Source organism: Marmota marmota, unplaced genomic scaffold, assembly GCF_001458135.2.
Source record: "Marmota marmota marmota unplaced genomic scaffold, marMar, whole genome shotgun sequence".
Lineage (NCBI taxonomy): Eukaryota > Metazoa > Chordata > Mammalia > Rodentia > Sciuridae > Marmota > Marmota marmota.
The window spans coordinates 7,237,367-7,250,462 of record NW_025999944.1 but is presented as its reverse complement, the minus strand read 5'-3'; positions in this window follow the sequence as shown (position 1 = coordinate 7,250,462).

The following is a 13,096-nucleotide window of genomic DNA, read 5'->3' as shown; positions in this document are numbered from 1 at the left end:
TGCGGGAGGGGCCCTGGCGGCTGCAGGGAGGGTCGCGGGGCGGCTGGCCAAGCCGGGAAGAGCCATACAAGGAGCGGATCCGGTGACGTGCCGGCCGCGCCCCTTCTCCTTCTCTATTTGGCTGCAGATTCCGGTCCCCGAATTTGCATATTTTGGCATCCAGTGGAAAAGGAAAGAAGAACGGAACCCGCAGCCTTTAAAGGAACCGTAGAGGCTGTAGCGTCACCTAGGGAGGCGGTCTGGGGGGCGTGAAAAATTAGCCAGCTGCTGGGGCCTCTGGCCTTAGAGCCTGGCGGTAAGAGAGGGGAGGGGAGAGGAGGGGACCAGTGAGCTTTGGGCGCGCCAGTCCCAGTCCTGGTTCCTCAGGGGCGCTTTCTGTTGCGCGTGCACGCCGAGGATGTGGTTATGTATTTCCCTGAGGGTGTCTGCCCAGGGCCAGGTGATGCTGCGAGGTCCTCCGTCTTGGACAAGCCGCAGACCCCAAGACTGACTGCACTGCCCACGTCTCCCCGCACGAGACACAACTCAGCTCTTGCGGGGGGGGGGGGGGGTGTTGGAAAGGAAGCGAGAAGCCTCTGGCTCAATTCAACTCCCAGGATCCCTCAATGCACCCACTTTCCACCTGTCGGGATCTCTTCCCTGGAGGACGTGCAATGAGGAACTGGGAGCTTTATTCCTGAACCACAGGAGCCTGCAGTGGGAAAGGCAGAGGCAATGGTAGCCTTTGGTTCCTTGAAGGCTTCCAGGTTCCATCGCAGGTGGAAGGGTACATCCACTCCAGAGGAGGCCCTCCAACTTTAGAGTCTAGATGGACCTGTTGCTCCCAAGGAGGATATGTAGCAGAGCTTATTGACTGTATTAGGGCCTGCTTACCTGCTGGGGGAGACTACATAGGAGTATTTTGGAGCAAGATGCCCTATCCCTCCTTCCTACTAATTCTTAGTATAGAGTGGGAGCATTCAGTTCAAGTCAAGTGTTCATCAAAGTCTGAGTGTGACCTTGGGCAAACCTCTGTCTTTCTTAGCCTCAGTTTTCTTATCTGTAAATTGGGATAATAATAACAACACCTACCATGTAGGAAGAATTAGAGAACCCTCGTAGACTACTTATGCTAGGCCCCTAGCAAGCAATCAACAAATGGCAATTATTATAATTAAACTTCGTCTTTCCCACGCTCCCATATGACAGAAATGCCCTTCTTCCTGTGTATCCCAGAAAGGAGTTTAGACTATCCAGTAAAAAGGGCTTGGTATGGAACTCCATCCCATATCAACAAGAAATATTTTTTATTATTTATGGAGAAAAAGAAATTCCTATCTGAGTGTTGGACAGCATGCCAATCACAGCATGGTTAAGAAATGGTCTCCATTCTACAGGAGCTCAAACAAGGATTAAGATCTCAACAATTGGTGGTAACACCAGAGTAAGAAGAAGTCATGTAGTCACTCTTTTTAAAAATTTTTTAAATAATTATTTTTATGTTTTATAATCCTACATACATCGAGTATAACTTCCCATTTTTGTGGCTGTATATGCTGTGGAGTTTCACTGGTTGTGCGATCATATATGAACACAGGAAAGTGATGTCCGATGCGTTCTACTGTCTTTTTATTGTACTGTCACATCCATCCTTCCCTGCCTTCCAATCTGGTGAACCTCCACTCCTCCCTCCCCACCCCAGTCACTCTTGAACACTCTGGAGCACCCTTTTAGACTTTCTTGAGGGGTGGCTATAGCTCCCCAGGGGGGGTTGCAGGATGCTGTGCCTTCTCTTTTCTACCATTAAAGAAGCCATGTTGGAGAAAGCTAGCCCTGCAAGCTTAAGCCCTCATTGTATGTTTCCTGTTCCAGTGGCAGTGCCAACAGGTGTTCACTGTCACCTGGATAATGGTGGCAGAAGGAGGCCAGGGTTCTGTGGCAAGAGGGATGACCATGATTGTGGAATATGGTAGAGTGTTTGGAGTGGCTACTTTGTAGAATACTAGCCTTCTTTCTTCTGGTTGCCAAGGCTGGAATTCAGCTTAGAAAAAAAAAAAAAATTTCCCCTGTCCTCCCTCCTTCCCTCTTCATTTCCTCTCTCCCTCCTGAAGAGGAGCTGAAGGTGTTTGTTTCAGTTTTATTGGCGGGCTTAGGTGAGATTGCCAAGGGCCTAATTACCTGAACTCTAAGCCCTGAACTTGTTGGGGAGCGAGTAGGCACTGGTTCAGAGCGTCCCCCCAACCCCCAGGCTGGTGAAATGCAGGCAGGCAGGCAGGAGGCCCCTCTACAACAGAGCCAAGGCCGCCCAGGCCTTGGCTGCTCTCTCTCAGGGAATCCAGCTAACCTCAGCTGCTGCACTTACAGGGACTACTGCAGCATGGAGGGGAGCTGGTGTATTTGTCTTGGTGAAGGGTAAGGGAAGGAGATATGGTCCGAGATCAACTGCAGAAAAGAGCAAAGTCACAACTCTGGCTTGGCCCTTTTTCCACAGTCACCACTACACTCTGAACTTTAGCTCCCCTTGTTGCTAAACATAGTCTTTCAAGAAAGACCTCACCCCATGAACCCAACCTGGGGCATTAGCTATTTAGTGCATTGCCATTCTCAGAGGGTATTTGCATCTTAAAAGGAAATGCTTAGAGAGGGTAATGGATACTTTAAAGAAATTAAGTTCATTACTTAGCTTGACACCTGAAAAATGGTAGGTGCTCATTAATGACATAAGATCAAGCCCGGGGACATGACCTGGGAGGATTTGAGCAGAGAGATGACCGGATTGCTCAAGGTATACCAAGCATTAGTGTAGAAGGCCACCTTGGTGGGATTACTCCTGAATGGAGTTCTCTTGAGGGTCCTCCATTGTTTTCCATTTTGGATTGCTGCACAGGAGGTGCAGAGGAGAACCACAGCTCACCTGTGAAGTCCCCCTGACCAGCCTCCCTTCAGTTTTGGAGGCCGTTGGCATTTCGTTGGTAATGACAGTCAGCTTAGAGGCTTTTGCCTAGAAGCCTGTGGAAGGGGAAATACCATTGGCAGCCCAGCAGGCTTCCTGAAGAGCTAGAGGCTCCTGGTTAATTCAGAGCTGAGCATGTTCTCGGAAGGAACAGAAGTCTTTGGCTTGTAGAGGTTCCAGACTGTAGCCCCAGAAGATGGAGGTGACTGATGTCAGATGCCTGCCCCAGAAGATGGAGGTGACTGATGTCAGATGCCTGCCTTGTCCAGGCCTTGTGGACATACTTTGTTTTCTTCAGTCTTTATAACAGTCCTGTGAGGAAGCTTTTAGGACTGTACTTATTTTCTTTCTAAGTCAAAGATCTAAGTTGTTGGGAAGAGTAAGTAGCTTGCTGGAGTTACCTGGCCTTGAAGTAGCCGATCTGACTTCTGAACTCACCTTGCATGCCTCCAAAAAGAATGTCCTTAACACTGATGTTTGTTCCCATTATGGCCATGTCAGGGGAAAGAAATGAGACGGTAGATGTGGGTGAAAGGGTGAATCAGTATAAAACCTGGGGAGAAAGCAATGCATAGAAGAAAGGCAAACTTGAACGTGGCATCCCAGTATCCCTTTGGATCCAGTGTGGAGGTAGGGGAGGTGCCCTTACTAGGGTGTTGGTGTTGGTGGTGTGTGTATGAATAAAGGGGTACGACGCTCGCCATTCCCAGGGAGATCAGGGAGGAGTAGTATTTCTGCCAGGGCCTCTCAGTAGATGTGAGGGCCACTGTGCTATTTTGAGCTTGGGCCCCCCCCCCCTTCCCTAGGATGTGTCAAAGGACACAGGATCCTCCCCAAGTCAATCACGTACTTCCATTTTAAACACCTGTTTGTGTCTACATTCAAACTAACTCATTATAATCATGAAGGTGTTTTTGGTCATATTTTAGGTAATTTCAGGGAAATCTGGTGACCAAAGAGAGAAAGTCTTATTACAAAGTACATCTGCTATGAGGGCCCCAAGCCCCTTAGATGGATAGTCCTGAGACTACTCCCAAGACAGAAGTCCACAGCAGTGAATTATTTGCCAAGGCAGGTCCCAGTGTCAAGAGGTCAGGGTCAGGCCAGCTAGGGGACAGAAAGGGAAGGACAGATGTAGAAGGTGAGATCTGAGCGAAGTGCACTATGGTAGAAATTTCAAGCACCATACCATTCTGGGAATCATTAGTTCTGGATTTTGCCGTAAACTTGTATGACTGTAGGTCTGGGCCCTTCTTATGCCTGGTTTTGGGAAAGGGTTGGACTGTACAACCTACCTCTAAATTCCTCCTAGTTCTGTTAATCTGTGGGCTCCTGACTTGAATCTGTTAGAATTCCTAATACATTTATGGTTCTGGAGGGCTGGGCTGGATCCTTAGCTCAGGGGAGGGAGGGGTCAAGGGATGAGGGCTTGCCATGAGGTTAGCTCAGGGGGTCATGGAGGATACATGGAGTCATGTGCTCCCAGGGTCTGTCATTCCCCCAGGGCCCACAGTGGGACAGCCCCTTCTCAGCTGAGAGGGATGGTGTCTCTGTTGAAGGCCTCTCAGGGGATGGGGCTTTTTGGAAAGAGGAACTTTGTGAATCGAAATGAACCAGAAAAGGCATGAGTGTGGGGGGACAGTGTGGGAGGCAGTCAGGGGGAGTAAAGGGGGGGAGAATATGAAAGAGAAGAGGGCAAGTTCTCACCTCCATGGCTTGCCATACAACTACCTCTTGCTGGGTGCAGACTTTGCCCATGGGGTAATTGCTGAATGGAAGCCTAACAGGTTCCTCTCCTCCCTAAAAAGTCCATTTAGGAAAGCAGTCCCTAAGTCCTTGTCTCTTCTCTGCTCCCAGCCTTAGCAACCTCCTCAGCCTCAAACATCCTGGCCCTTTGCCTCGTCCATCCAGGTGAGGAGCTGGAGGCACACTTTTAGTTTCCTTGTTGTTCTATGTAGTCAACAATCTGAGATTCAGAAAAAAGCAGTTAATGACTCTTTGGGGCCCAGAATTAGAAATCCTGGTTGTATTAACAATATCTTTTATCAGGTGGTTTAGGTAGGACTTCCTGACCTTTGTCATACTGGGAAATGAAACTCTTTCTACAGCCACTGCATTAAGGGACGGAGGCTGCCCTACCCTCATCCCATCACTCCGAGGGCCCAGCTGGAACCTCCTTCAGCTGGAGAACTGCACATTGGCTAGGGAGCCCTGGCTGATGGCATGGACTTCCCTGCCAGGGCTCGTGGTCAAGGGGCAAAGGAAAAGTGTCTCTCAATACTGTAGAATCATCTGGGTTGTTCAGAACTATTTGGCCCAGGATTACCCAGGAAAGTTACCAAAAATCAAGAGATGGTATCCAAGCTTCCTGAGGGCAGGGAGTTTTAGTCATTTTTGTCCTCCAGGTACTGTCCCTGTTCTCAGTAGGCACTTGATAAAAGTTGCCTGATCCAGTTCAGGTGTCCAGTTGATTCTGTAAGGTGGCTGATTTGAGAAGAAGCCAGCTCCACTTCACCTTTCCCATCTGGTCCCTTCCTTACTAAGTCCACCCCCAGCCCCCACTCCCCACCTCACAGGATGGGACCCTCTTATCCAGTTGAATTTCATTTGGGGGTGGGGTGGGCTCCTGGGTTTGGGACTCAGCATTCTCATATCTCAGAGACCTAAGTCTACAAAACACTTCCTGCTACTCTTTGGAGAAGGAAACAAAAGTGACACTGGGGTTCTATATTCAGGGATCAGGCTGTTTAATGTGAAAAGGGGAACAAAGCTCCTGTGGAAAAGATCACATCCAGGCATGATAAATGTACTACAGGAGGTACAAAGAGACAGCTCTGAGGGAAGGTCCTTTGCTGGTTTGGAGGAAGCAGCTATTCAGGGGAAGGGGACAGTCTGGTGGAGGATGAAGAGGCTTGACCAAAGTTTTGAGGAAGGGCTAAGACCCCAAGTGAAGAGGGGAGAGGAGAAAAGGAAGAGGAGTGGGGGTCCCACAAGAAGCTAAAGTTTTTTTCTATTCCTCTTTATGCTGACTTCCCTGTTTTTGTCTCTGAAATTGGAATCTATTAGCATTGTTCTCACCAGACTCATCCTAAGTGCCTGCCTGGCCTAAGCCTGATCATGGTTTGTGGTCCAGATGAATGTCCTACAGGGAGAAACAGGGACAGAAGGGAGCCCTGGCTACATACCAGATCTCATTTAGACATTTGGGTGCCTACCAGAATGTAAGCATCATGAAGGCAAGGACTGGACATGTGACCTTCATGGCTGTATCCCAGCAGCTAGTACTGGGCTCATCTGCTCTGTTCATTGGGGAGCTCAATAAATACCTGTTAAAAAGATGAAATGTGCTAAATGCTCCACTCTCCTGAAAGGTGGCTCATTTCCAGTCTGAACTCCAGAAGGGAGACAGGATGGCCAAGGAGGGGGCACTAGGGAAAAACGTGGATCCCAGGTTTGGGGACGGGTGAGGTGGGGTAGGATTAATCAGACATAAACTCAAGGGGTAATAGCCCCGTTAATTGAGTGGTAATGATCCTTGGCATTTTTCATCTTCAAAGCCAGGAACAAACTGTAATTAATACTCCCGCCACCCGGGGGCAGGGTGTGTGTATGTGGAGTGGGGGGGGGTGGTGTGGAGAATCTTGAGCTACAACTACTACTTAGGTAGGGAAACTGAGGCACTCGCAGAGAAAGTCTCCAGGAGAGAGGTGGGGAATCCGTGCGCAGCCTGGAATCTTTGGCGGTGTCTTGAACACATCAGCGCGTGGCCCCCCTCCAAAACTCAGGAACTTGGAGAGCCAAGGTCTTGATTGGGGAAGGGGGCGCCGAAGACCCTCTCAGGCACGACCACGGGTGGCAGTGGGGAATGGGGTTTGCAGGTGGGTTGGCCAGGAGAGTAGGCCCAGGCTGGTGCTCCAAGGGCTGGACCGCCCCCCGGCCCCGGCCCCCGCTGCGTGCGCCATCCCCGCGGCCTTAGCTCCCGGCGCTCCAGGGGCAGCGCTGCATGGCGCGGAGCTGGGAAGGGGACCCGGGAGTCCTTCGCGCTCAGCGGCAGGCCGGCTCGCTGCACACTCAGCGTGACTCACTGGCGGCTCCGAAATGCTTCCCGGTTTCCTCATCGTAGTCTGGCTGCCCCGAGCCCCGAGGGAGTTTTTCATTAGAGTGATTACCCTACTGTCATTAAAAGCTGGTAAATAGCACCCAGGGACCGAGGCCGCGCGGCCGCTTCTGAACTGCAGCCCGGGTTCGCAGGCCCCCGGCGTGCGCGGCGCCGCTCAGCCTCCAGGCTCCAGGGCCACCAGTTGGAATCCTGGTGTTCCGGTGCCAGGGGCCAGGACCCGCCGGCCTGCGCTATCCCCAGGACCCAGGACGCTGTCTGGTCAACTCGCGTCGCATCGTGCACAGTCACTGTGTTTTCTTTTCCCTGGACCGCCCCTCCTGGTGGAGGATCTGGGGCTTCTCGGAATTGCACTCCAAGCAAGCTTCCATCCTTCAGTTGTGCCCCAGCATACTCAAAAGAGCCTATCCGGGGATGCCCCCTTTCAGGTGGTAGTCCACATGTTGCCCCAGACTTTGCACTCCTTCCTGCTTAAGTTTTAACTTTGTATTGCCTTCGTCATTTGATAAACGTCTATCTCCCACCCTCCCCACAAATATTTGCTCCACAATGGCAGTACCTAATGGTTTTGTATGATTGTAGCCCCTCTCTCCCCCGTCCCTGGCCACTGCCCCTCTCCTGGCACCTGTGTCTGGTTAGCAGGCCTCAACCTTTTTGAATTACCAAGTCTCTAAGAGGCAAGAAACTGTTTGATGACATCCCTTTCCTCCCATTTATTTTTAATTTTGGGGGGTAATTATTTTTTGTGCATCTACTATGTTGTCACACATTGTGGATAAGACATCAGTGAAAGCAGTCCAAGTTCTTGCTGCCAATCACAGGTCTGATGAGTGTTCAGGATGGGGACAAATAAATACCCGTGAGGTGGTGATAAAGGGTATGAGGAAAAATGGATTAGGACAAGGGCTCAGAGAGTGGCAGGGCATCCAGGTTGGGATCTTATCTGCTCTAGCAGTTCCTCCTCGTGTTTGGATCCAGCAGTGGTATTGCTGTCTTATTAAAGATATTGAATCTAAATATGTGGGTCTGAGTTTTAGTTCAGCTATGGCCTAGTTTATTGGCTGTTATGAAAAACTCTATGTAAACAGGATCTTTGTAAAAAAGAAAGTTGCATCAAAGTATAGTAGGGCATGTCAAGCTCTGAAGGCAAAGTTACCTTGCCCCTGGTTCAGCCCCTCTAATCCTGGGTTGGCTTCCCGCTCTGCCACCAGGTGGCCTGAGATAAAACTCAGATAGTGGGTGAGGCAGGATCATTTTCAGAGGCCTCCAAGGAGGGGGCAGGTGACTGAGTCTATGGGTCCCCCAGCCCCAAATCTCGGAACCCCACTCCTGTCTTGCCCAAACCCTTTCTCAGAGAGGCGAGAAAGCTTCTTTTAGACCCCAAACGAAAGAAAAAGTCACCGCAATGGAAACTCGAATGAAGCCTCCCCTCTTGCCCTACTTCCCTCCCGCGGTCACACTTCCGGCCGACGCCACAGGGTATTTTGGGCTTGAAAACAAAGCGTCACATCTATTTGAGCAACTTTGTTCCATTGGAGTAGAAGCCCAGGGGCCTGTGGCCGCCCTGGGCTCAGCCACTTCCCCAGGGAACTGACGCGTTTCCCTTTCTCCACCAAGGTCGGATTTAGTAACTCAGACTGGCCACTTTTGGCTTCTTTCCCTGTCTAGGCAGTGTGCAGGCAAGGGGCCAAAGGTAGGGCTGCTAGGAGGGTGGACATGTGTCTGGGTGCCTTCCTTGTGGACTTCAGGGGAAGGCCTCGTTCCCGTCTACTGCCAGAACCTTCCCTTCACGCCTCCCAACTCCCCACCCCCAAACCACATTCATAAAACCTCCATTACAATCACCAAAAATCCATTTGCAGCGTCAGGAGACTGGAGCGAGAGTCGTGGTCAGGTCGTGCCTGGTCAGTCTAATCCAAAAGGAGGTGTCTCTGTGTCAGTGGCTGGCATATGTTCAGATTGTGAATGAAAGGGGTGAGCATGGATGGAGTTTGCATGTGCATGCAAATCCCTCGTGCACATTCGCTGGGGTCAAACGGTGCATGTGTACACAGCCTGCATGGATGTCTAGAAAGAGCTTGGCAGAGTTGATACCCTGGAGTGTCTTGTGGGTGCATACACCATGTGATTTGTGTGGGCTGCTGTATTTACAGTATGTGCAGGTTGCATACGATAGACGTGTGTAAATGTGTGCATGAATGCTTGTATATATGTGGATGATAGGGCATGGCTTGCACAGGGTGGGGAAGACACCCTAACTCTGGACAAAGGTGACCAGTGTCTACATGGGCAAAGGCTGAACTGTACGTGCCCTCCATGGATCAGGCTGTGAGAGCAGGTAAATGAACTGCCATGTTGGTGTGTCCCCACTGGAGCACCAGCACCTGATTGGTGCTAATGTGCCTTTATTTCCAGCTTCTTTCTTCAAGCCCCTTTCCCCTTCCAAGGGCTGCTGCATCTCTTCCAGCTGGACCCTGTCCCCCGGAACTATCCTCCTGTTCTCTCTTCTGGGGCCCAACTCTGAAAGGCCTCATCCTCACAGAACTTGTTTTTGCCCATCTTGTCTCCCACCATACAGAAAGAGTTTCCGGGGGTCAGAGCTGTCTGGGTTTCTTTTCTTTTTCTTTCTTCTTTTTTTGGGTACCAGGGACTGAACCCAGGGGTGACTAACCACTAAGCCACATCCCCAGCCCCTTTTTATTTTGATCATTTTGAGACAGAGTCTCACTAAGTTGTTGAGGCTGGCTTTGAACTTGCAATCCTCTTGCCTCAGCCTCCTGAGCCATTGAGATTACAGGTGTGCACCACCATGCCTGGCCTGGGTTTCTTTTGTGGTCCTGTTGATTCTCAGCACACAGCAGAGCCCCATCTCCATCCTGGAGAAAGCTGGCTGAGAGCTGGCTTTACAGCCGCAGACTGTCCTAAAGTGTCAGTTTCATTAGGGTGATTTGAAAGTGCTGCCCCCCTATTTCTGTCACTGTGTGGGTGTGAGGCTAGTGTTGGGGTGGAGAAGGGCATTTGGACTGCTGGGCTGCTGCTGTGGCCCTCAAGGCGGTGCACTCAGCCTGCTGTCCTGCTTGCATCACGAGACTGGAAATGAAAGTGAGAACCCAGGGGCCTTGCCAGACTGCCTTGCTGATGGGCTCGGCCTCCTTTTTAACCCTCTAGCCCCTGCCTGACTTTTGCCTGTGGGACAGATTCCAGCTCGTGCTTCTGTGCCCTACCCTTGGACCCCAAGTGCAGACATAGGACCCGGATGCTCCTCCATCTCCCCTCTACTAGGTGCTGAGGATGCCTGCATGGGTTTCCTCTGGCCTGGATTGGGGCGGATGAGCTGGCTTCTCCTGGGAAACCCCGGGCTCTCTAGCTCTCCAGATCTGTAAACTCATCTTTAGCCTGGGCCTCCCACTAGGATTTTTTGGCTCCTGCAGCCAAATACTCTTTTTCATTCTGATTTCTGAAAATGCTCATTCTACTCTATCCTGGATGCTTCTGCTCATTCTCAGCCAAGGGGACAGTGATGGTGGCTTTCTCTGCCTCTCCAATAGCAGAACATTCAGTTGAAGGAACCCTTGAGAACACCCATCCCAAACTATTTGATAGTTGAGGAAACTGAGGCCCAGAGAGGGTGGCTGACTAGACCAGGCTCACACAGTAGTGGATGGTGGAGCTGGTATTGGAAGCAGATCTCGACTCCCTACTGGCAGTTCTTATAGCAATGTCTCCTCTATTTTCTTCTCTTAGGGCTGGGGATGTGGCTCAGTTGTACAGTACTTGCCTAGCATACAGTAGTCCCAGGGTTCATACCAGTATCTATTTCCTTCTCTTTCTCTTTCTCTTTCTCTTCCTTTCCTTTTCTCTGGAAACATTTCCTTGAAGATATTCTCTTTGTGTTAAACAGAAGGACTTGTCAGGTGGTTCCAAGGTGAACTTGCTCTGAGAGCACTGTCTTGGTATGGGTTTTCCCAGTCTTTCAAAAGCCTTTCCACCTTCCTGTTTCTCATCTCCTAAGATAGCCTGGGACCTTGTCCTGGCCTATCTCGGAACCATCCTCTTTAGCTCCTGCTTCAAAGTGCCGAGGAGGAGGCATATGGGAACTTAGGAATTGCTCCTCTCTTTCACCTTCGTTTTCTGGCCTCTGAAATGGAGCAAGAGTCTCAGAAGCATAAATATGGGTACCAGTGTGTACATATATAAATGCAGCTCACAGGTCTCCCAGCAGCAGCTGGGCAGAGGGGAAATGCAAATAGCACCAGGGTTAAAGGGTTCTGGGATCATTGCAGGTACTATCAGGATGGCCAGGAGGGTGGCACGAGAGGCTTCTAAAAGTCCTGGGGGTGGGCACCCCTAGCCACACTCCTGCAAGGCAGATCAGACACCTGGAGAGGCTGGGGGGAGGGAACATTCTGAGTGAAGGGTCTTTGTCTTTACAGGGAAATGCTTTGTAGTTGCTAAGGAACTGGGTGTCTTTCCTGATCCAAACCTCCGATGTTTTGCTCAGCTTGGGAGGGGGATGCTGGGCTGGGGCCTGAGGCTCCCTTGGCAGTTGGTCCTTTCCCGGGGACTGCCAAGGCTCTAGGGGTCTTGTGGGAAGGCTTTCATCTGGGAGACATGGTTCTTCACCCTCAGCCTCACTGCTCAGCTGAGCTGGGGAGGTGAACAGGTGAGGTGGAGGCAGGGGAGGAGAGGAAAACGCGCACTTACTTAACAGCCCGCCTGCCAGGCCCTGTGCTCGGGCCTTCCCTGCTATGTCACGTCACCATTGGGACACTTCCTGGGAGGAAGGCAGTTATTTCACTTTTTTTCCATTGGATTGTTTTTTGTACTTGAAACACAGGTTCGGAATGGTTAAATAGATTGCCCAAGGTCATGGGCTGTCAAGTGGCAGAAGTTCTATGTAAATTTAGGTCTGTTGTGCTTCCACAACTATACCACCTCATGCATCTGTTAGGGTTTCTTCTCATCCCATGGCTGCTCAGGAGCCATAGTCACCATCATCACCAACACCACCACCATCGCTGTCACCAGTACCAGCATCACCATTGTCACCACCACCATCACCATCGCCATCAGCAGTATCACCATTGTCACCATCACTTTCATCACCGTCACCACTGCCAGCATCACCCTGTCACTATCATCACCACCACCAGCTTCGCCACCACCAGCTTCACCATTGTCATCATCACTATCATTACCACGATCACCACCATCAACATCACCGTCTTCACCGTCATCACCACAATCACCACAACCACCATCACCATGGACTTCCTAGGTGGCTTTCTGTCCTTTTCGACCTCTCTTCCTTACCTAAGAGCAGATACAACGTAGGGAGGGGGAGAGGGAGCTGGGTGACTCAATGGGTTGAGGGTTGGTAAACTTTGGGGTGGTGCCTTGGGCAGATGGCCTGGGACTGGGCCAGGCTATTGCCTGGTGTATTCAGAAGCCCTCGCCCTCTCCACAAATCCTACTTGGTCCAGGATGCCTAAAGCTTTAAATTCCTCTGGAAGTACCAGTCGTCCCTCTTTGGTCCACTCCAGATCCTGAATGTGAAAACCCTGGCCCTTATTTCATATTGCCCAGATGGTAAAATTAGAGTGCTGTTTACCTCTGAATACTGTGGTGAGAGGGTTTGAGTTAATACCAGATTCCACCACTACTAAATATGCAACAGATTCCTTAACTTAAAGGAATGTTTCCTCATCTCTGAAATGAGAACACCATTATTTACATGATTAGGTTTTTGTGACATCTGAATGAGAGAACCTGTATGAGGTCCCTGGCAGGCTGTGAATCAGAGTGGGAATCCGTTAAACGAGATACCACATATAATAAAGCCTTTGGCACAGTGCCTGGTATGCAGACAGTGCTCAATAAATGGTATCTGACAATGATGATGATGATGTTAATGTCGACTTTCTTTGTCCTTGTCAAGGGGTCACTTCTGTCTTGCTTGGCTGCTTGATTAGAGATCTCAAGGCAATTTACATGTCCCTCTTGTTTCCACCAGGAGGAGGTAGTGAAAAGAAGAGGGGTGAGAGGCC